The sequence below is a fragment of the Vicugna pacos genome, chromosome 5 (assembly GCF_048564905.1).
Source record: "Vicugna pacos chromosome 5, VicPac4, whole genome shotgun sequence".
Classification (NCBI taxonomy): Eukaryota; Metazoa; Chordata; class Mammalia; order Artiodactyla; family Camelidae; genus Vicugna; species Vicugna pacos.
Genome location: NC_132991.1, coordinates 93,281,431 through 93,306,335, shown reverse-complemented (window position 1 = coordinate 93,306,335; position 24,905 = coordinate 93,281,431). Strand labels below are relative to the sequence as shown.

At 42.6% G+C, this 24,905-nt stretch overlaps 1 long non-coding RNA gene across 3 annotated transcripts; it reads right to left on the bottom strand.

Annotated features, from left to right (window-relative positions):
• Window positions 1-12,154: 12,154 nt before the first annotated feature.
• On the bottom strand, window positions 12,155-24,718 carry LOC140696507 (uncharacterized). Of its 3 annotated transcripts, XR_012072962.1 has the most exons (5): window positions 24,090-24,718; window positions 23,038-23,429; window positions 22,858-22,904; window positions 13,264-13,379; window positions 12,155-13,175 (listed from the first exon to the last, which is right to left on the bottom strand). It is a non-coding gene; the product is annotated as an uncharacterized lncRNA (long non-coding RNA). The 3 variants fall into 3 exon arrangements; XR_012072961.1 differs by having other exon boundaries at window positions 12,155-13,379; XR_012072963.1 differs by having other exon boundaries at window positions 12,155-13,379; window positions 23,038-23,128.
• Between the last annotated feature and the right edge of the window lie 187 nt (window positions 24,719-24,905).

Here is a 24,905-nt window from a genome sequence, read left to right as displayed (position 1 = left end):
TCTGTCTGGACTCCAGAAGCTTTCAAGTTCTTTCAGGTTCTTCTCTTTGTCTTGATGTATCAACATTTCATGACAGCATCTGTTGGTTTGGGTCATTTTTAAGTGGCTGTTCCTTCAGTCTGAATACTTGTTTCTAAAAAGACCTGTGGGTTTTTCTTATGTTGTTTCTTTGATAATTGCACTACTTAATCTGTTCTGTCTGAAACTCTTATTGGTAACATGTTAGAACTCCTAGATTAATCTTCCATGCCTTGTTTTTTTTCCTAATATTGTCTATCTCTTTGTTTTTTCAGTCTCTTCATCAGAGAATGGAACTCCATCCTTCAGTTTGATTTTTTTAGTTTTGTTTGATGTTTTTAATTTCCCAGAGGCTTTCATCATTTTCTAAAAACATTCTGTTCTTGTATTATGAATGCAGTATCTCTGTACAGCTCAAGAACACTTTTCATTTGTTAGGAAATTTTCTTCTGGTATCTACACTGTTTCCTCTAGCCTCCTTTCGTTCATGCCTTTGTTTGATTGACTTTCACGCTTCCAAGTTTGAGGCACCCCTCAAAGATCTGTGACTTTGTCTGTCATTCGTGTTTAATGTGGGGCAGTGGCAAGCTCTTCGAAAGTCCTGATGCATGAGTGAGTTTGTTGACTGCTGGGATTCCCTGTAGGCCGAGAGAAGCAAGTCGATGGCTTTTATTCAGGAGTCTCCAGTGTCAGTATCTAGAGATCCTTATTTGGGGTGCTTATATGTTGCTGCCAACATTTGGAAGCTATCCTAGGGAAGAGAGCTGGGGGTCTCACTGTTAAGTAGTAAGACTTTCATTTAAATGCTATCACCCAAGACTTCCTGTGTGTTTGGTGACCCCAAGACCAGGACTTCTCCATCGTCCTCCTGGAGGAAGTAAGTGCAGGTCTGTGCTCTGCACATGAGGGAACCGGGGAATTCCCCTCCTTTATCTGGTCTCTCCACACCTCGCTGATTTCAGTCCTGTAACCACCAACACTGAACTTCTTGAGGACAGGTCCTGACTGTAAACCACATCTCTAACTGCAGAGCCTGAAACAGAGGCTGGATCAGAGCAGGTGCTCAAATGTGTTGGGTGGAAAAAAAAGAAAGTTGTGTTGTTTTTTCTTTACCTGCTCAAATTATTTTTTCTTATCTGACATTTTTACTATACTCACAGCCTCAAACAAATTAGTCCTTCCTTTCCTGAATTTCCGGAAAGAATGGGCATCACTTCTGAAGTCCTATGACTCCCAAGAACCCCAGGGCAGCTAAGGATAAGAGATCACATGTGACTGGACAGGTGACCAGGAGAGTTAGCACACGAATTATTAGCATCAGCAAACATGCCGTCAGCTTCCGGACGGCAGAATGGTGAGAGTACACTTATCAGGTGAGCGGGAACGCTTCTCCTTGTAAGCAGATAGGTATCTTTACGTCGTGTTTACTTTATTCCAGAAATTCTTTGTGTGTGCTGTCCCAGGTTATTGGTATAGATGCTTGCATGGGGATGTATACAAACACACACTGAACTTTATATTTGAATAAACCTTTGATAAGTATGAAAGCTCATGTCCAATTCCTTAAAGAGTGTAACATTCCAGAGTGACAAGACCCCCATAATTTTCCCTCTTGGCTTGTTATTTTTATAACCAGAAATAGCAGATGGGAGTAATTCATGAATTCCATTAACAATGGTAAATTTTTAACAAGGAGACCTCCCTTCCCCGCCATCCACTCCCTTAATCTCCTTATCAAATTAGCACTTTTATTTTCACAACAAAAACCAGCATTCCTCCCCCAGAAGTTCACGCTTAGTTCAAGCCCTGGTGGGACTCCACTTTGCTTCTCACCGCGAGCTCTGAGGAACCTGAACATCCTGTGATGCGGTCTGCACTGTGATTTATAGGGGCCGTGCGTGTGCACGGGGCTGAAGAATTTGACAGTTGTTACCGGACAATGCTTCCAGTTCCCTGATTTGCTCGTGCACACCCCACAATAGCATTGTCCTTTCCTCCGAGCTTGTAAATCGCCTGCAGTACAAAGGCTGGATTCAGAAGGAGTGCATTCCAAATTACCCCCGCCATCTGGCATCTGAGTAAATGAACAGACACTGGGCCCGAAGGAATCTAATTCCACCCGCCACAGTCACGTGAGCAAGGCGCTGGGCTCCAGAAGCCAGGGGTGCTTTTCCTTGCATTTTAAAATCACTATCAAAGGGACACACATGCACTGTGCAAAGATGGGGAATACAAGGACTACGTTAAACTTCCCAGAAATTAATGCAGGTAACATTGTGGTCTTCTTCCTTCTATCCACTTATTCTTTCTCTCTCTCTCTTTTTCCTTCCTTTTCTGTCTCTCCTTTTACAGAAGTGTGTGTATTTGTGCAGCCAGATACATCTATATGTATATAACACAATCACATACACAAAAAATAAGGGTCAAACTGTAGTACTGTTTTGAAGTTTACTTTTTAAACTTGCCAATATATCACAAACATTTCCCCATAAAATTAAATATGTTTGAAAAATTTATCTGAGTGATTAGGTATTATTTTCTCATATGGGTGTAGCCTATTTTATTAAATAAATTTTGATTGTCAGGTATACAGAAGTCTCCTATATTTTACTTTTATAATGTAAGAAAAAACACACCCCCTCTTATGTAAATATTTTGCACGTCTCTGACCTTAGCTGGGGTTAATTTACTTACAGTGGAATTACAGTTTAAAGGGTCTGAATGTTTCCCAGGGCGGAGATGCCCTCTACATAATTGGCACTAATTTACATTCTGTCTGTTCCCCGAATTCTCACCGATAAGGGATCGTGTTATTTTAATTACATTTCTCACAGTTCGATCTATGTAAAATGGTGTTTCCTTGTTGTAATTTGCATTGCTTTGATTCCTCGAATAGATGAAATTTTCAGTAATTTTTCTTAGTTACAAACGGAATAAATGATCATTGTAAAATGTGCACATATTAAAAATCTTGAAACTAAAATGCTCAGCTATTTTTTTTTATTATATTACAAGTTACATCTTTGGCTTTTTTACTAGAACTTTTTTTTTTTTTTTTAAGATTGGAGAGGTAATTAGGTTTATTTATTTATTTATTTTTAATGGAGGTGCTGGGGATTGAACCCAGGACCCCGTGCATGCTAAGTAGACGCTCTATCACTGAGCTCTACCCTCCCACTAGACTTATCTTTTAGAGCAGTTTTAGGTTCATAGGAAAACTGAGTGGAAGGTACAGGGATTTCCCATCTACCCTCTGCCCCCACACCCGTACAGCACCATCGGCATCAGCGTCACCCACCAGAGTGTAGCATCCGTCACAGCTGGTGGACCTGCACGGACACGTCAGCATCACCCAGAGCCCACAGCTCACCTCAGGGTTCGGCCTGGGTGTTGTACGTCCTGTGGGTTTGGGCAAACGTATATTGGCAAGTATCCACATTCTAGTATCATACAGAGTAGAATCCTTGGCTTTTAAGTAAACATTTTCTACCATCTGACGCTCTTAAATTAATCATGGTTTAATCATAGCAGCATCCTCTTTCTGATGTCTTTTTCTCCAAACTATGCTGTCTGGGTTTTCCCTTCTGGATCTACAGGAGTTTACTAAGCCTATTTTTCTTAACAGACAAATTTACCCTCAAGAAGAGCACTGGTGCCAATTATCATCATAGTAATTTATGTGTTTAACTGCATTTTCTATTTCTGCCTCAGATATTATTTCTTTTAAAAGATGCAATGTTGCTCACTTAGTGAAAGCTTCTGTCCCATCCTTTCTACTCCAGATGGGCACATTCAGGCCTCAGGAGGGTTCTGTTTAATGAATATGGCGTGATTAATCCATTTCCCACGTGTGGGCATTTAGGTCTTTTGTCATCTTCCATTTTACAGCTGAACACCTGATGTGTGCAGTTTTCTGTGGGATCTATTCTAAGTCAGTGAGCTGCAGGGAGGCAGGGGTGTAGCCATCATCAGCTTCGCCAGAAGAAGCAGGCTGACTTCCGGAGAAACTGTCCCATTTACAACGCTCCCCACCCTCACCCCAACACCTCCTCACACACGTCCGCAGAGCAGAAGTGTCGTCTTCTCTCCACATCTTCAGCATCGGCTGCTGTCCTATTTTTTCCTCCTACAAAACTTCAAGTTTTACTTTTCGAACTTATTTCTTTACCCCACCTGGGATTGGTCATGGGGTGCGCGTCATGGGCTATGATACTTGACTGTATTCTCCCCGTACGACCGCTGACTGTTCTAGCACCACCACTGTATCATCTGGTGTCTTCACCATGCCTTTTTGTCATGGAGCTTTGGTAGCCTCTTGGTGGAATCAAATACACGTGGATCGGCTTCCAAGACCTTCGCTCTGCATCCTTGGTCTGTTTGCTCACCTCTGTGAGGATATCACCCTGTTCTAAATGCTAGGATGTTCTGAAGTTGGGGGAAATAGTCAGACAGTCTCCCTTGCCCACCCCATTCCTTGCTCTTCCTTCTTCAAAACGTCTTCTCTTATTCTCATTCTTATTTTATGATAAAAGCTAATGTCAAGTTTCATTAACACCCTTATGGGATTTTGACTGCAATTACATGAAATTCACAAATTAAGTTAGAGGCAGTTGATACCTCTGTAAGTTGTCTTCCGACTTGTAGATGTAGAACACATTTTTTTTCATTATTTAGCTATTTTTAAATTGTATTATAATTTTCCCAGTAAAAGTCATGCTTGCCTTTTGTTAGATTTATTCCCAGGTTCTTGTAAATTTTTCTGTTTTTGGCAGAAACTTTTATAATTACATTTTCTAATTCATGGTTACTGGAAATAATAACTATGTTTCTTCCTTTCCAGTCTCTCTATATATAAATATATGTATTAGTTTGGGGTTTTTGGGCGTGTGTGGAAGGAGGGGATCCTTTTTTCCTGGTCTTATTATACTTGCTAGGGTTCCAGTACAACGTTAATTAGGAACAATCATAATAGACAATACTTTCTTATTCTTCACTTCAGAATAAATGCTTCTCATGTTTCACCTCTCAAATAGGGTGATTTCTGTTTTGTTGATGCCTTTTATTAAGTTAAGAATGTTCCCTTTTCTTATTAGTTGGCTAAGAGCTGTTATTCGATCACGTTCGAGTGTTAAATTTAATTGAATGTTTTCTGCATCTACTTAGATGGCCATATGGTTTCTTCATAAATCTGGCAGCATAGTGAATTATGCTAATCGGTTTTCACATATTGAGTTATCCATGCCCCCTCTCTTTTCAGTCAGAATGAAATACTTTCTGTTCCTTTTTTAGCTTTCATTTTATAATCGATATTTTTTCCTCTTGTGATGACTGACTTAGGAGCCACATAATTTGTCCTAAGTTCTAGTGACTAATTTTATAGCTTTAAATACTACGGACAGAGAGCATTACATTTTTTTCAACTCCAGAAATGATATTTTAAAAATAAAATGCTTTCTGGCCTTTCTGCCATGACAATCAATGTAATACATTTCAACTCACTCCTTTCATTAATAAGCGCAAGAAGTTTAGTCTCTCCATATTACAGAATATTTAAAATTTTTACTATTATAATCTTTTCTTTCAAAATATTGACTTTTATAGTGTCATAAACATAATCACTGTAGTTGTTTATCTTTTTTTTTAATCTTTAGTTCTGTGTTTAAATGCTCACTACTGGCCCTTTTGTAATATCTTCCCTTTGTTCTGAGTTCCTTGTTTTCAATCATTTCAACTATGGCTTACCAGGAGGAGTTGATTGCATTTTTGACAATGACTTTTTGTTGACCTTGTACGTGATGAACACTCTGTTAGGTACAAAAGTGACGGCACACAATTCCCCTCAAAAATCCACGACCTTTGCTTCTGGAACGCAGTTGTGTTGGGGGGCAGTCTGAGGGCAGTAGTGCTTGATTTTCCCTTCTCCTTTCGGCTAACTGTATTTTCTCAGTCTGAAAGATGGTGGTATTCCATCTTTAGAATTAAATAATTTTACCAGGATGTATTTCAGGATCTGTTTTCTCTACTTTAATTTTCCAGGAATGTGATGCGATCTTTTAAGTAGCAGGTTGAGTTCTTCCCTTAACTTGGAGAATGATTTCTTCTCTGATATCTCTGAATATGCTTCTCTGTTTTATTTGTTATGTTTTCTACGTCAGAGGCACCCACTGTCCACATGTTGGATGTCCGTTGCCTGTCTTTTTCTTTGATAATCTTCTTTTTTTTACATATATAAATTCCTTTTCATATTCCTTTTCATTATAGGTTACTACAATGTATTGAATATAGTTCCCTGAACTGTATCTTCCCTGAAGATTAAAAGACAGTCTTTTAAATTGTATTAATCTCTTCTTGTTGTTGCTGTTTCTCTATCCTGTGTAGGCATTAGCCTCATAATCAGAAAGGTGGAGTATGGGGTTTGACAACAGAAAAACTAGGACTCAGTTCGGCTGGTACGTGTGCTTTCTCGTTGATCTTAGACAAGGCACTTAATTTTTCAGAGCACAAGTAACAGTCTGCATTCTGAGAATTAGCTTGTCAAACTGTTTTAAAGAACAAATTAGAGAACTTATTTATAATGTTTAGCTCACTCCTTATCAACGAGTACATAATTAATATTAGGCTGACTTGTGAAATTACCACTTGAGTTTTTCATCTACAAAATGACACTTTCATGGGATTCAAGCTAATAAATTTTAGTTACTACAGAATAATAATAATAATAATAATATTAATATTATTATTATTATTATTATTATTATTATTATTATATTATAATGCCTGGCCCCTACACTTTTACTCAGTTTATTGCTGTGTTATTTCTATTCTTTGATATTTCTAACATATTTATTTCCCTTTGTGAACATTCTGTCCTCAGTTTCCCCTTAATTATGCCTTATTCCTATGTTGTTATATGCTCTTTATAGTTCATTTATCCCTAACCGGACACTAGTTTTCCTTTGTCTCCTTTCAGTTGATTGGGCCCTATCTCCATCTTTCCCGAGCTTAGATATATGCGTTGATGGCTGATACTCTATAGCATAGGGTCTCTCAGATCCAGAACTCCTGATGTGCTGGCCAGATAACCCCTTGTTGTGGGGAATTACCTTGTGCATTGCAGGATGTTCAGCAGCATCTCTGGTCTCCACTCACCAGATGCCAGGAAACCCCATCTCCTAGCTGTGCCGGCCAAAAGTGTCTCTAGACATTGCCAAGTGTCCCCACTGTGGCATGTGGCATCTTAAATAGCAATATTCCACTTCCAGAATTTTATCTTAGATAGTCTCGCACATGTGTGTGAAGATAATTGCAATAAATGGCATTTTAAAAATAAAATACAAAAGGTGGAAAAGTAGGAAAGTGTGAATGTTCATAAATAATTTATGGTATTTATAGCAAAAGAAATATGCAATCATGAAAAGCTATACAGTTGACTTATATGTATTGACATGAAATAATTAAAAAAAATTCTATAGTACCCTGTCTTTTTGTGTAGATTATGTGCTATTTGTGAAGAATATTTCCAGAAGGATACACTAAAATCTGGAAATGGCAGACAGAGGGTCTGGATATCTACAAGAGAAGAAAATTAACTTTTTCTGTATATACTTTGGTATTAAATGTGTTTGTTTTCATTATGCACACATTATTCTCATAATTCCTTCAAATTAAGGAAGTAATTAAAACTAATTAAAAGTCATACTAGAAGACATGTAACATAGATGCTGCAGATACAGACAGGAACATAACGAACAGGCCTAAGAGTCTGTACAGAATGAGATAGAAAGGAAGAGGGGTCATCATGAGCAAGAGCGCAGAACGAATGTTAGCACACACAGAATACTCAGGGACATTTTTAAGGGTGACTTAAATAAAAGTATTTCTGAATCTGCATATCAGACAGACACACTGTTTCAGGGGAAAAAACGATGCTGATAGATAAACAGACGTTACCCGCTGATGTTACTGCATTTTAAGAACAAAGAAAACAAGAAGAATCACAGGGCGCAGGCTTTCCCGTGTGCTGCTATGTAATGCGGTGTGCGCGTGGCGTCTGCGAACGAGGTGCGTTATGTGTGTGTGTTTAATGCACTTAATATAATAACAAAGAACCATTTGGGAATCACATAAGTATCCTGGGCCACAGTGATGTTATTCCAGGGGAGGGACTCACGTTGGCTCCCTCTTGCCGCTCCAGAAACCCTCCCCCACCATGGTGGAGGACCCTGCAGGACTGTCAAGGAAAAGTGCGGTGTCCCCAAATTCTTTTCCTGCAACCAAATTGCCCTCCAGAAATAAAAGCAACACATGGACACACTCAGACATGAAGAACTCAAGAGCTGACAGCATCCATGAGCTGCTTTTGGAAAACCCAGCTAACCAAACAGGACAACCGAATAAGCAAGTCCAGATGGGAAAGCTCTGGAACATGATCTCGCGGCAAACAGTGCACACGTCCAAACGCGGAGGTGGGACTAAGCAGTTCTGCAAATTATTGTTATGGGGCAGACCGTGGATACTATAACACTTTAAAATGGACAAATATAGCTACTAAAATCCGGTGGGCAGGTGAGAAGCAGGGCGGAGGGAGTCAGGTAGGTACACTTGCTCCATCAGCTTTTATAGTGAATTAACAGGAAGTGTGAAAAACTGAAACGTGCAAATGAAATGATGCAGAGTCTAACCCATTAATTGCTTGTTACCATTTTTCCCCCTTAACCTCCTAGGAGTCTTTTAGAAACCAATTTGTTTTCTCATGGTGAAGCAGCAACGGAGAATTTGTTTGAAATTTAGCAGTTCCTTAAAATTAAATATAGTACGTGTTTGATAAATAACATTTATCCTAAGACCCAATTCTGTACAATGATTTCTCTCCATCTGTCTTTCAGTAGATTGATGTGTCTGCCGTGGCATTTCTAGACCAGTGTTCACCAAATCTCATCTTTTTGCTATCATACGTTTTTCATGCTGTTTGGATTACCTCTATAAAGAGGTATATCTTTTTGTTCTCAAAACATGAAAATCACTTTTCCCCAAGCTGAGTAAAGTAAAATCTCCTTCTCTCACCCGACTCCGAACCCCCATCCTCCCTGGCAAAGATTTAATCATCGTCGTCCTTTCCTCATCTTTCCTCCCAGAAGAGTTTTAATCGACCGCAGTGCTGTTCACACGGTGGCATCGCGCCGTCCGGGCTGCTCTGGGACGTGCTTCCCCCGGAGACTGACCTGGCAGACCCCCCCCCGGCCCTCGCCCTGTCTCAACATGTCGGCTTTCTTGCACGACAGCGCTGCAGCCCCGTATGTATTTCAGCCTCTTTCTGGCCTAGGAATTCAGCTCAGTGATTCTGTCTGTCCCTGCTCAGTGCTAGGTCCTCTGCTTTCTCTAAAATTACGAATCATCTTAATCTCTGGGAACGGTGCCCCTCATCACACTTCTGTTTCTCAAATCCCCTGATCATCTCATACACTGTTTCCCCACGTGTGATTTAACATCACGCTATGAAATTGCAAAGCGTCCTCGTGGTGGTCTGTGTCATATTTCACGGAGTATAGGGCCTAATTTGGGGGGATTTATTTCCTTACAAGATTGAATCTCCCATTCCTAGGAAAAGACTACGCAATCCCCAGTCATTGACTTGCTCAAAAGATTCTCAGTCCTTTAAAAAAAGACCACACATGCACATGCACACGCCTGCACACCTGAGCCTTGTCTGTTTATAGACAAAGCCTCCTTGGCCAAAGTTGGAAATTCAGGCGAGTAAACAGAGAGCTGGAGAGTCAGAGCTGATGGACACAAGGCGCGGGCAACCTGCCAGGACAGAGAGCTAGGCTCTGGCCACTCCCTTAGAGACAGGAGGCCGGTCCTGGGGGATCCGTCCACAGTCACTCCCCACGGCCCAGGGAGCTTGTCCTAAGAGTTTTGCAGCCTGACCTGTCCCCAGTCCTGGGCCCGCAGAGTCTCACCTCGGGTCCTGCTGGGAGACAGACATCCTCAGTTCTCTTCTATTTAATTATCTCAGGGTCAGACGCTGGCTCTCCCAGGCTCATAGTCAGGGAATCTGATAAATGAATCCTCACTAATAAGAGCGGGTCTGGCTAACGTAGCCCCGATTCCTTATCCTGGAGCGGGGGGCGGGTGCGTCGCAGGGGGAAACTGTAGCAGCGAGACAACCCAGACCATGCGCATCGGTCTGTACCTTTGTTGTTGTTTGCAAGCTGTTTTCAAGACGCTGTAGCATAAATGACTGTAGTTTACCTACATATGTGCACGGGGTTCAAATGTTATTGCTCCAGTTTTTCAGGTCAATGTCTGGAGCTGGACTGAGATCGGAAGCTGGTTCCCACTAACTTGTGGATGCGGGGCTGGGGCTCCCTAAGGACCACCAGCTTTCCACCCTCCATCTGCCCGAGAGGAGAAGGAACCAGGAACAAATTAAAATCTTGACTGTTTAAGCATGTGCCTTTCAGCCTGAGCCTCGTCACACCCAGGTGGAAATGAGTAACAGATATCTTTCCCCGGGACCGACCTCGCTCTCCTTCTGTGGCGTGGCTCTCAGGAAACAGGAGGGGAGTTCCAGGAAATCAGATCTAAAGAAACGCCGAGAGTCCATAAAGAATAATTATGACCCCGAGCCACAGGGAAGAGGAAATGGGATTCTGATAAATAGCATTTTATTAACTTGTTAACCTCGCCGGCCTATCTAGGAAACTAAAAGCCAGACCTTTGGGCCCAGCAGTGACCATTACATGCTGGGACCCGACAATCAGACGGAGCCCAGAGGGGCGTGTTTGTACAAAGGAAGAGAATGCAGTTACGACACTGTGCACTTTCCACGTCTGATTCCTGGGGGACATTTGCTGGAAGGGAATTATCTTGAAATACGAAGCGAGCGATATTTCATCTGTAGTCATACTGGAGATAAAAGCCCTTGTGCCTGAAAAGAAAGTATAAAGCAACGTGCAGTAAAATGTATTTCTTCCTTTCACGGGAAGATTAGCTCATGTTCGGGGAATATAATTTTAAACCTGGAAGTTGGTGACGTCTGGCTACCCCCACCCCAGCCGGCCACCAAGGCTCAGAGAGAGGCAGGGACCACATGGTGCCTTCTAGACAAATGACCACTGCCAGCCCCACCACCAAAACCCCCTGCCCTTTGCCAAGCTCTCTTAATAAGGCAGCAGTTCTCTGAAACTCAACAGTCCACCGAGTTCCTGCACCCTGGCTGATCCAACAAGCAGAACATGGGCCCAGGAGTGAGTCTGGGGTCTCTGGCTCCAGACAGGAATTCCAACAGCAGGTGGGCTCAGGCATCTGAGGCTCCCAGGGAGAGGCTGGGCACCAGCAGAGGCCCAGCGAGTCCCCAGAATGATGCTGGAACTGGCCTTGTGGGTCATTTCAGCTCTAAACCTCCAGGTGGCTACCCATCTCTCAGAGCAAGTCCCAAGTCCTTACAGGGACTCCGTAGCCTGTCCCCTCGTGGACCAAGAAGCATACTTCGTGGCCCACCACGGCCCCACTCTCACCCCCGGGCCTGTGTCCGGGCCTCTGCGGAAACGCCTCTTCTCCCAGGGAGCCACCGGGGAGGTTCCCCGTCCTTTCCCAGCCTTTGTCCCATGACCCCTCCGTGAGGCCGGCCTGGCCTGCTGTGTGCTGGCTAATTCTCCTCCCTTTGCTCTGTTTTTCCCATCACACGTCTCACCTGGTGACCAACAAAATCTGTTTTAATTTTAAAAATGTTGTTTATTGTGTATGTTTCCTGTTTGCTGTCCCATACAGCGTAAGCACCACCAGGCCCGGGGACTTGGTCTGTTTTCTCACTTGTGTGTTCCAAGCGGCACGAAAGACGAGTAGACAAGGAGGGCTCGCTTCCCAGCGCCGTCAGTGGCAGCGTGCTCCCCTCAGGTGCGGCCTGCTCAGCGGGCGGCCCCCCCCCCCCGCCCCTTCCTCTCCAAGACTGTAACTCGGGGGCAGGCAGGACGCGTGGGAAAAAAATACCTTGAAATCAGGCCACTCCCTGGCCTTACTTCACACCACCCCCGCCGAAAGAGTTCTGTGCTCTGACAGAAACCTGAATGCAGTCTCTGCGCTGAAGCTTTCTGTCCAGGGGCCTCAGAACAGCACGTGATCATCAGGGTTTACAAGGGGTGGTATCGGGCCCAACAAGAGAAAGCCGGCAGCGGCGCTCCTGCCGCCGTCACCCCAGACTTCCTGGCTCAGTTCAGGGCAGGCCGACCGTGGCTATGGTCCTAACACAGTGACTAGCTTACCGATATTTGTAAAGTCTTTCATTCAAATGCTTTTTCCAAAACACAGGCTGGAGAGGCCGCCGCATGCCACTGAATTTGAAGGACACTGTGGTTCTTGCCTTTCCAGCCTTGAATCAGGAGCCTTCGTGGAGGGTGCAGACGTCACGTTCTCGCCTTGCCTTTCTTTCTTTCCTCACTGGTGGAATGCGTTTATTTATTTTTGTCATAGTTAGCAGGGAAGTTACATAAAGACATAGGAATTTCAAGACCGAAAAAGAAAACCTATTCAATCGAAGCTAACAAGTTCATCGCTGATGGCGGGGTCTGATTTATCTGAAGACTGGACCGAAGGGAAAACCACAGCCCCGCCGAGTCAGCGATAACCTCAGGTTAACATAATACAAGCCACGCAGATTATTTTATCCAGTGCAGTTTGAATTAGGCTTTGTGTGCCTGGTGCTGGAAACGGATCCGAGGCTGTCTTCCAGGAAAGGCTTTCCGAAGTTGTGTGCTGCCCAGATGTCGCCTCTGGGCTGGGAAGAGACCTGCCTGCGTACTTGGAAGTCTGAAGCTCATTGTCATTTGCAGTGCATCCTAGCACCATGCTGGTCAGCAAACTGAAAAATGTCGTTTCATGAAATAGAAGAAACAAGAATGGATCTTTTCTGTATCCATAGAAAAATTTTCCATTTCACTTCATGTCTATTTCAAGAAATTTGGTTGAAGGCTTCGAGGGAAAATGAACCAAATGACTTGAGTCTGGAGGTCTTCACAGTAAGTCTGATGATTTTTCTTGGTAAATTAACAGGCTGTTAGGACACTGTGTAGCCTAGTTTAGTATTTAGCCTTATGGACTAAGGCCATGAAAGAGGTGGTAGTCTTTGATTCCCATAGCCTTGCCTCCAAAAATGTGCCCTGTAAAAATAAAAAAATATGGCCTAGATTTCTGCACCAGGATGCTCAACGCAGTCTTATTTATAATAGTAGGAAAAAGAGCAACCACCTAAATAATCAATGACGGAAGAATGGCCGGATAGTTTACGAAACACCCATGATGCTGAACACTGCGAACCCATAAAAATGACGTTCTCATAAAATATTCAGGGTCCCAGGGAACATCTAAAAAAAGACAAAAGAAAAATTATCAAAACGTTGCCAGAGGTTATGTCTGAATTGCCTGCTTATAGATGCTCTTATTTTTTTGTTTATGCTTTTCCTAGTTCCCCTTTTAGAATCAGGGTTCACAGATTACTTCTAATTCTCTGGAGAAATAATGAGCACCATCTTGAAATGAAATAGACACGGCCTTCGGTAATGCGCTGCGATGCACTGCCCGCACGGTGGGGCTGAACGTGGTCCCTGGGAGCCATGTGAACGAGGACCCACCACTGTCCTGGGTGCCTGGTTGGAAAGCGCCCCGTCCTCACGCCCAGCGTCACCATGCCCCCTGGCTGAGCACAAGCGCCTTGCGCTCGGCGGGGCGATGAGTCACGTAAGAGGACAAGCCTGCCCCTCCGAGCAGACGAAGGTGCTGGCCCCTGAATGGGGCCGGAGGCGGGTGCTTTCCCTTGGCTGCTCCTTATGCCTTAAAGACTCAGAGTTTTCTCCTCTCTTCTTTCTCATGTCCCAAATTCCCTGCAGTCTCATTGCTTCGACTTTGTCACAAAACCAAGTCTAAATCCAGAAAGGATGAGAATTTGTCCTCGGGGGCTTTGCGATGAAGTAAGACCAACGGCATTTCGCTCTCTGGCTCAGAGTTTACTTTCAGCAGGGAAAATAACGCCTGCGGATCCCCGCCTGGCTCCAGCAAACATAAACTGTGTCTCTGAGAAACAACTGCTTGATTAATGCAGCCAATTCCAGCAAACAACTTAAACCTTCACGGAGAAAAGGCAGCGAAGATGCCTGTCTGACCATCCAGGCCGAGCCAGCGCTGGGCCTGGGGGGCAGCTGCATCAGCCCCGCTGGTGTCCTGCGCAGCCGGGCTGCCCCCGACATCCGGGCACCTCCAGGCACGGTCACTGCAAACAGGAGGCTGTGCGTCCGGCCAGGTAAAGGGCCCATTTCCTCACTGAACTTTACTCGTTGCTTTGGAAAACGTTCATCGGCCAAGAGAGTGGACATGGCTGGTAAATGACTTTAAGCCCTGCTGCATAAACTACAACCATGTGCCTTACACATTTACTACAGAGCCAGTAAAACGAGAGGGCTCGGAGCCCGTGATGTGGCGTCGGGACAGCTCGAGCCTGGCGGTCACCACCGGCCTCCCAGCACTGTGTCTCCTCCCCCACGTGCCTCCCCCAGCACCCTGGGCACGGGAGGGCTGGCTCAGGGGAGGGGCTCGTCACAGAGCAGCCCGCCTGCCTCGTACTGGTCCGCCGGCTGGTCATCTCCAGGTAAGAAACCTTGTTATCGGTTGATTTCTGAACTGCTGGCTGGAGGTTGATTTGCTTGCCGCCATATTCATGAAACAAACATTTAGTAAGTGCCTCTGTGTGAGGCTGACTGACACAGGGAGCTGTGGGACAGAACAAACTGACGAGGTTGGCAAGAGGGGCACACATGGGATGGCGCAGGGCAGAGCATGAAGTGGTCACTCACTGCACTGTCAGTAGGACTCCCTGGCCACACCCAGCTCACTGCCAGGGGATGGACTGTTCATCTGCAGGTAGAGTTCATGTACTCTTTTTTTTCACATTTATTTTAAAAATCTTTAAATTAAAAAGTTTTAATTTTTATACAATTTTGAAAGGTTATTTTCCAGTTACAGTTATTACAAAATACTGGCGATGCTCTCCGTGTCGTACCTGCACCCCTGAGCCTCTCTCACACTCGGAAGTTCGTGCCTCCTGCCCCGTCTGCCCTGTACTGCCCCGCCCCCCTCCCCGCTGGTAACCGCTGGTTTGTTCTCTGCATCTGCGAGTCTGCTTCCTTTTTCTTCTATTTGCTAGTTGGTTGCATGTTTTACATTCTGCAGGTAAGTGACGTCATCCGGTAGTCATCTTTCTCTGTCTGACTTTTTTCACTTAGTCATTTGGGTTTTATTCACTGATTTGGAAAAAAGTGTGTTGGCCAGGAAGCAGAAGTGCCAGGCTCGGCATAAACCTTAGGGAAGCCCTCATGGACGAAGAGATGGTCAAAGGCTGAAGGGATGGCATTAGCCAGGGCGGGGAGTCAGGACAGCACAATGCTTTTTTCTTTTAATTATTAACTTATTAATTTATTCTTACTGGAGGTACTGGGGATTGAACCCAGGACCTGTGCATGCTGAGCACACTCTCCATCCTCTACCCGCTGCCCCCCCTCCCCCGGCGCAGTGCTTTTGATGAATGACAGATCATTTACTGAGGCCCGCTAGAGGGGAATGGAAGCTAGACGGGCTGGATCTGGTGCTGAGGTTCTATGAAAACTCCTTGAACTGTTTGCTTTCTTTCCATCTGCAGCGGCTTAGTTCTGGCCCTCACCAACTCTTCAGGACAGCTGTGGCTGCCTTGTTCACCTCTCTGTCTTCGTCTGTCGGCCTTCCAAACGTCTCCCGTGCAGGACAAGAGCGGTTTTCCAAGTGGAGGGTGACTGAATGGCCAGGCGGCCTGGAACAAGCAAGGACGAGTGGGCCCTGCCCATGGAGGCAGGGTTCCTACTGAGCAGACCCACATCTTCACTTTGAGCAGATGCAAAACCCCAAGGCAGCTCTGTCTTTGGAGTAAGCCTGTAACCTAGAGTGCTGTCCTCTACAATTCCAAGGGGGTCAGGCAGAGACCCAGGGCTCCAAGCCTTATAACCCCAGGCCCCACCAGCACCTCTCCTGGGTCTGCGGGAAGCAAAGCCTTCGGAATTTCTCAAAGCATTGTGTTTTCTAGCAACTCTACATCCCCAGGGCCCTTGGAGCCTCCATGGGACGTTATGGCCTCTGATATCATTCCAATCTCCTTCCCTTAGGAACCTACCAACTCCCGGGCCTCAGGTGACACCCCTATGGAGTCTGCATCCCTGCCCTTGGAGTGTGAGCTAGGGCTGGAGGACTTGAGGAGTGGGCAACAATTGCCAAGGGCCGTCGACTACAGTCCAAATCCTCAGCTCAGGCCTCAGTGGAAGAGCAGACCAGAGGCCTGACAGGACACACGCACCCAGGCGCTATTGCTTGAAACTGAAATTAGTCATGCTTTTGGTGTTAAGAAAATAACAATAAAATTATATCAAATGTTCAAAAAAATTAAGGTAACAACAAAAAAGATAAATAAAATTTCTTTATGCGAAATTTCTCAAGCCTTTAACAAGCCAGTGTACATTAAGACTCACCAAGAAGAGGATCTAGCATGCAGTATTTCACAGACTTACTCAGTGGGACTTTGGAATGGGATTCTATTTCGCAGAATCCACATTGGAAAAAGTTGGGGTGGATTATTAGCTATGATATGTACAGGGACATCAGGAGGACAGATAAGCCCCAAATGTTTATAATAATTCTGAAAAAATTGGAAGCAATCTTCATGTCCTCTGGAAAACAGATGAGCTCGTATTAGAATGTCACTCAGAATATGACCATAGTCTACATGGCATAGAAACCATATAAGAAATTAGGTACATTTTAAAAATTAGGAACAAAGCTTGTGAGTGATGATTATAATTATTTCTTAAAAACCAAACACAGCATCCGGCTGTCAGAGGGGCACTGAAGCTGGGACTTGTCCTCCTGCCGTCAGCGAGTGAAACTGGACAGACTGTATGAAGCAACTGTTTTCAGATTTTGGAGACCAGGAAGTGAAAGACTGTGGTCCCTGAGAGACAGGAAACAAACGAGATGGATGCAAAATTTCCTAGACTTACTTCCAGGAGGCAAACTGCAGACTGTAATGCAGAGAGAAGAACCCCTACCAGAGCAAGGCTGTACCACTGGGTGGAGGGAACTGAGGACTTTGCAAGGCCGAGTACTGGAGAGGGGGAAACCATGCAGAGAAAGACCTCAGGATCCTGCTAAGTGTCCCCTCAAGTCACTGGATGAACACCACTCTGCACATGCACAGAGTGAAGCTCTATGCGGATGGATGAAGAAGAGCCTCCAGGTGCAGAAAAGGCAACAGGAACCTGTAAGTTCGAACAAACCCCCGGGGTTTCTCAGACAGCAGAGCCAGAAACCTTTTGACTTGCCGCCAGCCAGAGAGGAGAGACCTTGTCAAACACACAGGGTCTTCAACAGAGACGTCAGAAGGGCTGTGCCACAGCGGCGGGCCAAACTAGCCCTGGAAGAAAACGCTAAAAAAGATCAAATGCACACTTCAAAACCAGCGGATGAGTCACAGATAACTTAACTGTCTGCCAGCGCAAAGCCTAGCAGTCTCAAAAACAACAAAGAAACAAAAAACCCTAAACTAAAAAAAAAAAAAAAAAAAGACAACGTTTGGGTGTCTATTTTAAAATTACTAGACACATTACAAAGCAGGAAGCTGTAACACGTATAAAGAGAGAGCTCTGTCAATAAAAACAAAACCAGATTATCAATATTATGAAGATGGTAAAATGAGAAGAAAGTAATTTCAAAGCATGTATGTATATATGCTTTGAAATATACATGTATATACGTAATATGCTCAATGGTTGAAGGGAAAACACGAATTTAAGGAAGAAAGAAATAAAAAATACAAAAAGAATTAAATGGAATTTCTACAGATAAATAGCCCTGAAATATAAATTTTCATTGGCTTGGGTTAAGAGAATATTAAACATTGCAAGAGATCAGTGCACGTGAAGACATGGCAACAGAACTACCCATCACAAAGCATACAGAAAAAACTGCATGAAAAATCATAACCAGATTCCGAGTGACCTGTGAGACAACATTAAGCCACCTAACATGGAATAATCAGAGTCAGAAAAGAGAGAGAGAAGGATCAGAAATAATACGTGAGGAAATGGGCGGAAGTATTTTAAATTTGATGAAAACTGTAACCCACAGATCCAAGTAGTCCAATAAGCCCTGTTCTGAATAAACACAAAGAAAACCACACCAAAGCACATCACTGTAAAATTTCTGAAAACCAGTGATAAAGAGAAAAGCCTTAAAAGTAGCCAGAGGTTCAAGAGAAAAAGTACATTACAGACAAAGAAACAAAGACGTTTTGTTAGCAACTATACTGAGGGCATTATGTTGAGTGAAATAAGTCAGAGAAAAGACAAATACTGTATGATCTCACTTACACGTGGAGTCTAAAAACAAAAACAAAAAAAGAAACTCATAGAAAAAGAGATCAGAGCTGTGTTTATCAGAAGTGGGAAGCGAGGTGGGGAGGGGGAACTGGAAGAAGGCAGTAAAAAGGTACCAACTTCCGGTTACAAGATAAACAAGTTCTAGGGATGTGACGGGTAACATGATGGCTGTAGTTAACACTGCCCTGCGGTGTACTTTAAAGTAAAGAGAGTAAGTCCTGAGAGTTTTCATAACAAGGGGAAAAAATCCTTTTTTTTTTCTTTTTCTTTTTTCTATCTATATAAGATGATAAATTAACTAGATTTATTGTGGTTACCATTTCACAATATATGAAAGTCAAATCATTATGCTGTACACCTTCAACTTGAGCTGTCCTGTATGTCACTTATATCTCAACAAAACCAGGGCAGGGGGTGAAAATCTACACAAGTCAGAAAAAATCTTTCAGCTTAGAATTTTATAGACTTTATCTTAGAACTTTATCAGCCAAACAAAAACAGACTTTGTCATCAGCAGAACTTCCCCACAAGAAATGTTAAAGGAAATTCTCCAAACCAAAGGAAAATAATTTCAGCAGGAAACTTGTATCTGTACAAGGGATGATGTACAAGATTTTACAAGAAACTGTAATTATGTGCAAAAATACAATTTTTTTAGTTTTAAAATTCCTTTCACCAACAATTGACCATTTAAAGCAAAAATAGTAACACTGATTTGTGTTATTGTATATAATATATGTAGATGTTAACATGTATGACAACAACAACAAAAAGGTGGAAGGTTAGATGTAAAGTTCTTACATTATATTTGAATGATATAATATTCCTTGAAAATAGATTGTGAAATGTTAAAAAAGACATATTTTAAATACTAGAGCAACCAAAGAAGCAAAGTAGTAATAGCTGGTAATATGGTGGTAGATATAAAATGACTTCATAAACAATACAAAGTTAATTTTAAAGAAGACAGGTAAAGAGGAAAAAAAGGAACACATCAGATTAGCAATCAGAAAACAAATAGCAGTAAAATACGCTTAGCCCAAATATATCTAATAAGGGCCTTGAATGTAAATTGTCCAAACGTGCATTGTTTCATATGGCAGTAACTACCTACACGTGGCTATTTAAATTTAATTAATTATAATAAAATAAGATAAAAATTTCAACCCTCAGGCAAGCTAGAAACATCCTCAGTGTTCAACAGCTACCTGTGGCTAGTGCCACTGTCTTGGTCAGTGTAAATGGGGAACATTTCCATCATCACAGAAAGTTCTTTTTGACAGTGTTGATCTAAACACATCACCCGAAAAACAGATCATTCAGATTGAATGAGAAAACACAATGCACTTGTATGCCACCTACAACAATAAAATAGCCTTAAATATAAAGACACAGATAAGTTTGAAGTGAAAAAATGGAAATAGATTTGCCATGCAACACTAATCACAAAAGAGCTGGAAAATGGAGAATTTGAAACAAGAGATACTACCAGAATTAAAGAGAGTCATTTCATAATGATAAATGATAATGATAAAGGACACACTTAATTATGATGACATACAATAGTAATATGCATGTACCTAATAACAGAACTTCAACATAGATGAAGCAAAAACTATCCAAACTTAAAGGAGAAATGGACATATTCATAATTATATTTGAAAATTTTAACATTTCTCTCTCTCTCAGTAAATGATAAAGCAAATAGAAAATCTATTGTAATACACTGGACTTGGAAAACACTATTAGCCAAGTTGACCTAATTGACCTTCATGGAACACTACAGTCCAAAACTGCAGAATACACATGCTATTCTGATGTGCACGAAACATTCACCAAAACAGTCACTATGCTTGGTTATAAAATAAATCTCAATAAATTTTAGAAGATTGAAATCATAGTGTTTTGTTTGTTTTTCAACCACAATGGAATTAACTTATAAATCAATACCAGAAATGTATCTGAAAAGTCCTCAAAGATTTGAAATGAAACAAAACACTTCTAAAGAATATATAAGTCAAAGAAAAAATTGTAACTTATTTTGAACTAAGTTAAAATGAAAATGCAGCATAGCAAAATTTTTAGGATTCAGCTAAAGCAGTTACAGAGGAAAATTTTTACCTTTAAGTGCTTATAGAAAGGCTTAAAAGTAATGACAAAATCTTTCAAGCTAGAAGCTAGAAGAAGAATAATCTAAATCTGAAGGAAGTAGAGGGGGAAAAACATAGGAGTGATGCTCAATGAAATAGAAAACAGCCAAACAATAGAGGAAATTAATAAAACCAAGATTGGCTTATTGAAACATTTTGATGATTTCTAGTTTGACTGATCAAGTAAATAAAAGAAAAAAAGATACAAATTCTCAATATCAGAAATGAAAGAAGGAGCATCACTTCAGACCCTACAGACATTAAAAGTCCAATATGAGAATATTTGAATAATTTTATGACAACAAATACCTAACCTACATGAAAAAGACAAATTCCATGAAGGGCAAAATTAACAAAATGAATGCAAGAAGAAATAGAAAAGTCTCAAAAGTCCTATATCAAATAAAGGAATTTAATTTAAAACTTAAATGTTTCCCCCAAGGAAAATACCAGGCTTATGTGAGCTCACTGATAAATTCTATGAAATATGTAACAAAGAATTAATACAATCCTACACAAATTCTTTAAGAAAATAGAGAGGGAATGGAAAAGTTCCAAACTCATTATGAAGCCAGCGTTAACCTCATGCCAAAATGCAACGAGTATTACAAGAAGAGAAAATCACAGACCATTACCTCTCATGAACATGGATGCAAAATCCTTAACAACATATTAGGAAATAATACCCAGCAATATATACAAAAAATTAAATTATGACTCAATGAAGTTTATTATAGGAATACAAGAAAATCAAAGAAATTTACTATGTTAATAGAATAAAAGAGAAGGACCATATGTAAGACTGAAACACCATGCTGTACACCAGAAATTGACACAACATTATAAACTGACTAGACTTCAATAAAAAACAGAAGACCATATGATAATCTAAATAAATGTAGGAAAAGCATTTGACAATAGTTAAACCCCATTCATATTTTAGAACTCTTAGCACACTAGGAATAAAATGAAATGTCCCCAACTCAATAAAGAACATCTACAATAAATCTATAGCTAACTTCATATTAATGGTGAATTTGAATGTATTTCTTCTAAGATGGGGAACAACACAAGAATACCACTCTCACCACCTCTATTCAACACTGTACGGAAAGTGCTAGCCAGTGCAATATGACAAGAAAAAAACATTTTAGGACAAAATGGAAGAAGTAGACTGCAATCATGTATGTAATAAAAAATAATTCAATAGAAAATCCTAAGAGATCTATACATACAAAGAAGAAGATGCTATTGGAACTAATGAATGACATTGGCCAGATGGAGCAACAGAAGATCAATATACAGCAATCAACTGTATTTCTGTACTCTAGCAACAACCAACCAGAAATTGACAGTTTAAAAATAATAAGAATGACAATAGCTTCAAAAATACAAAACCCTTAGGAATAAATTTAACGAGCTGTGTGTCAGAGGTATATAGTGAAAATTACAAAATACTTTTGGAATTAACAAAGACTTAAATAAATAGATAACGTGTGGATGAATTGTTAAGACTCAATATTGTTGACGTCTATTCTCTCAGGCTACTCTACAGCTATGAAAAAATCCAAATCAACTTATCAGCAGGTTTGTTTTTAAATCAGTGGCCTGTTTTAAAATTTAGATGGGATTTCAAATGTCTCAAAATAGGCAAAATAGTTTAGGAAAAAGAAATGAGGATGTACAATAACTAACTGAGATCCTTGCTGGAAGAATGAGGCCAGATTGGCCAAGGTTTGAGCGAATGGCCCGCAGTACCGTTCATTCTACTCAGTTTAGTTCCCCCACATTCCTTTCATATTTCTTAGTCCATAACAAACACCCTGTGCTCCAAATCCTGCAGCAGACTTGGCTTCTGAAAAGCCCAACCCATAGCAAGTACCGCCTCATTCCAAACTATTCTAACTTTGCTACTATACTTACTGTTCTGAACATAAATTATTATTCTCCGTTCTTAGTATAAAATTATTGCTAAAGCAAACTCAGAAGTTCCATGACATAACACTTCTAGAGCATAGAAACAAATGAAATATTTCCTGAAGGTTTTTATGAAGCTTGTCTAATCTAGATTTTAAACCCGTGAAACAAAATGGGGCAAGATAAACACAGAGACAGATTGAGCTCACTTATGGCAAACATTATATGAAGTCAATATTGTGTTATATTCTACTGTATTATATTAGTATCAGTGAGAGTCAGCAGTGCGTTTGCAAGATGGTAAAATATTACTCTAGAGGTCTTACTTTCATAATTCAGGAAGATTAAATACCAAAGAATCGATTTCTTCTACCTAAAAAAGAATGTGAACACTTGTCAGTGGGGTGGGTATTTAAAAAAATCTCCAAATGAATCCACATGTCATTTTCAATGTCAATCAACTAACACACCAGCCCCAATGCAGCAAGTTAATTTTCTGTTCTTACCTGAACGAACGGTCTGTTTGTTTAAGTGGCCTTAGTGGTTCTTAACCCATCAAAAGTGTTAGTTTAACAAAGAACACCAAACAATTAGCCTCTGGTGGAAAAAAGGAAAGGATTAAAATAAGCAAAATTTATCACTTTGTCAGGTTCCGCAAACACCATCCTGATGAGCTAAAAGCCCCTAATAAAAGAGCAGATAAAACACATTTCTCAGTTATCATGCTATGTGAATTTCTACCAAAATAGATAAGTGAATTGAGTGGTTGATCTGCATGAAGCAAAAAGACAGATTTGATGAATTCCTTTTCCACTGAATTAGCTGAACATCTGGTTTTGCCGTCTTGAGAGGTGGGCAGAGAACTCTCCGCTGGTTCTTCATCGTGCAGAGCTGGAGGCTGCAAAGGAGGGGAGGGGTGCCCTCGTGAGCCTGTGCTGTCCTCAGATGGTACCACGAGGGCCAGCAAGCTGGCCCCGGGGCCTCCAGGACTGCACCTGAGAAGGAAAGAAGAAAACCAGAGGGCTCAGCCCAGGGCCGCCTGGGTCAGATCGCAGACTCTGTGGGTCTTACTGACCCAGCAAGGGAGCCAGACCGCAGCCGCGTTCTTCCAGCCCGAGACCCTGCAAACCCGCCTGGACAGCAGGTCAAGGCCCCCGCTCAAGACACATCATTAGTCTCTGCATCCTCGATGTCTCCTCTCCAGGTGACCGGGAGACAAGACGGGACGGGGCTGGCAGACCTGGTCTGCCCTCGGCTGGGCAGGGGCCTCCTTGATGGTGTGCAGGTGTCGGTCTGCTCCTGGCCAGGCTGTCTGGACCCGCTTCCGCAGCCTTTTGTGACAGCTTCGGGCCAGGGCATCACATGCAACTATTCGCTTGCCCTGTGTGTCTGGAAGCATTTTGGCTGGGGAGGGAAGACACTGCTTTGTGCTCTGTGTTCATTCTAGCCTACGAGCTTTCAGGGACAATTAGGAATGTTATGCCTGTTATAGGTCCTGCTAATATTTCTTTCTCATAATAATTCCTAAAATAGAGCTGTTGGAAGAAGCTGCACTCACCCCTTCGCTGTGCTGGAGCCTGAGTCTCTGTGCAGGAACCTCCGTGGTCAGAAAGCGTTTTCTCCTGGGGGCTTCCTCCAGGTGGGACCCCGGGTCTCCCTCTGGCCTTGCTCCGTCTCCACCTGCCCCAGGGCCCCCCGGGCTTCTCCTGCCTCCTCCCTCCACCCCGGGGGCTGGCTGTCTCTCTCAGTGATGGCAGCTTCTGGAGGCTTTAACTGCAGCTTGTTTTTACAGGGCAGCAACCCCAAGAAAAGACACTCTCTCTCTCGCTATCCTCAAGCACGTTCAGAGCTTAATAAACTCAGTCAATATCTGACTCTTCTAATAAAGTCCCTGGCTGGCTAACACAATAGTAGCAAATAGCATCTCCCCATTAATGGTGCGGAGGGAGGAACCAGCAGAGTGGGGGATGGCGCGGCCTGCCCGCTCGCCCCCTTTGAAGGCATGTGCGCATGCGCCCCTCCACGGACACCTGCAGCCCCCAAACCCGGCAGCATCCCTGCGCGCGGCGTCCGGCCCATCGCGAGCGCGTGCTCCGCCGACGTCTCCGCTCGGAGACAGCAGGCTCCGTGGTTCTCCTGCTTTGTCTCGCACAGAGGTCTGATGTTTGAGGTTTTTTTTGTTTTTTTTGTTTTTTTTTTTTTTTTAATCCCCAAAGTAAAAGGCAGTGCGTGCTCTGTGAAATCTGAAACCTGGCCTGACATCCTCCGAGGCAAAAGTGCACAGGAACAGGTTCAAAGGGCAGGACGGGAGACTCAGGCCAGTCCCAGCGGAAGACTTGTTTGTTTGAAGAGGCAGGAGAGTCACAGGAAGGGT